The sequence below is a fragment of the Cotesia glomerata genome, unplaced genomic scaffold, assembly GCF_020080835.1.
Source record: "Cotesia glomerata isolate CgM1 unplaced genomic scaffold, MPM_Cglom_v2.3 scaffold_2334, whole genome shotgun sequence".
NCBI lineage: Eukaryota > Metazoa > Arthropoda > Insecta > Hymenoptera > Braconidae > Cotesia > Cotesia glomerata.
This window is the reverse complement of record NW_025402813.1, coordinates 1-1959: the sequence shown is the minus strand read 5'-3', so window position 1 is coordinate 1959 and position 1959 is coordinate 1. Positions and strand designations below refer to the sequence as shown.

General features: G+C 26.3%; 1 long non-coding RNA gene across 1 annotated transcript; it reads right to left on the bottom strand.

Moving 5' to 3' along the window:
- Nucleotides 1-208: 208 nt before the first annotated feature.
- On the bottom strand, nucleotides 209-471 carry LOC123274137. Its single transcript, XR_006511452.1, has 2 exons — nucleotides 389-471; nucleotides 209-317 (listed from the first exon to the last, which is right to left on the bottom strand). It is a non-coding gene; the product is annotated as an uncharacterized LOC123274137 (long non-coding RNA).
- Nucleotides 472-1959: the final 1488 nt, after the last annotated feature.

Below are 1959 nucleotides of genomic sequence, written 5' to 3'. Positions count from 1 at the left end.
CTATATATATATATAAATACATACATATATAAACTTTTGAACTAATGGCATTTTCTGACCAGCTTGACGAACTGAGTCAGGAAATAGCAAAATTTTTCAAAAGTTGCGTCATGAGGACAAATGCAATAGTTAGATTTCTATGAAATCTACTAAGAAGCGTTAAGAAGTTAGTATTGCGATATTTTAAATAAATTGTTAGTATTGTTCTTAATTTGTCATCTCCTGCCAGCATCGATTATGGGTGATTTTTGTATTACTACTCTTATCCGATTTGATTTCTTCAACTCTTTATCCACTAATAAAAATTTGCAAATGCGCTGAAAATAGGAATAACATTGATTTTTTATTGATTCAATCAATCTTTGGAGTCTGTGGTGATGTCGATTACCAGAGTATTACAGATGATACAGTACTGATAGAAGACAGCATACGATGAAAATTATTGAATCCATTGTCAGCTACAACCATTCTGTAAATCATTAAAATTTAATTATAATTCATCTTTTTATAAGACTTGTAATCTTAAATTAATGTTTAGTAAAAAAAGCATATGAAAAGTTAGTAATAATTATTCAAGATTTAACAAGGAAGTATAAAAGCATAAAATATTAATTTCAAAAAATATGAACTAAATCTGAAAGCAAAATAACACATAAAAGCAAATTAAAGCATTTCCAAACATTTTCAATATTTATATCTATTTTTATTACCTGACAATACACAGAAAAAAGTTACTTACTTTAAACAAAGAAAATTTTTAATGGAAATCCGAGGTTATTTTGGAGTAAGAAATATTTACCGAAACTCACTAGTTCTTCAATGAAGAATTTTATCTTTCTGTGTATTATAAGTATGGTAAAGTACGCACATTAAAATGTTTAATTATTAGCTCTTGAATTTTTTAAAAATTGGCAATTTTGTATTTTTGCATCAAGAAATCGATATTTTAAACCCCAAAGATGTAAGTAATAAAGCAAATAATGTAAGATGTTAGTAATAAAGCAAGTATTCAGAATAGATGAAAATATATAATCAATTATTTTTTCTAGTAAGAGAAATAATACAAATGTTTCTAATACTGTAAGAAAAGATGAATTCCAAACAGACCTTAAAAAAAAATTGTTCAAAGTTGCTTAAGCTACTTCCTCATTGAAAAAAAATTAAAAAAAGTAAGTTAGCTATTTTGATGAAGAATGTTAGTTAAAGTAATTGATAAATCAAGTTAGTTTCTTAGCCTAATTTATTTGATTACGAAAATTATTGTAATTTTAGCTCAAATTATAAAATTTGCTGAGTCATGACACTCTTTTTACTACAAAGTGTTTCTTTTATAAAAATTCAATTTTTGATAGAAATTAGATAAATAAATCATGCAGGTAAGGTATTAGAATAAGAAGAAGTATATACAAAATCTCTTGTAATAAACTATCCACAACAAAAATATTGCCACATGAGAAAATTTTTTAATTAATTCTATGAATGAAATTATTTTCTTCATTACCTTCTTTTGTTCACAAGTATCCTCAAAGTATAGTGCGCTCTTAGCATCGTGCGAGAATCATAGCTTGGATGCCATCATCAATTATTTTGATAAATTTCTCGGTTGGTTCCTGAAATTCTTGCTCGAATCATATTGTACATACAAAATTGCTTTTCATTCGTATGAGAAAGACATTCATAAGATCCATTCAGTTTCATATCTCCTGCCAGTTGGACCCTTCTTTTGGGAGTTTTCAAAACACATTCTCACTCTTATTTGTTGTTGTTTCTGGTAGCAAAGATAGTTTTTTATTAAATTATCCTTGATATACAGTTTTTATTCTTCTTTGAATGCCACGTAATTTTGATATAGATAATTGCAGCTGAAATAATTAAAAAAACTTAACAAAAAATTTGAACAATTTTCAGTAACAATAAAAAACGTTATTATCAACGTCGCAGTTGAAAATACTAATGACT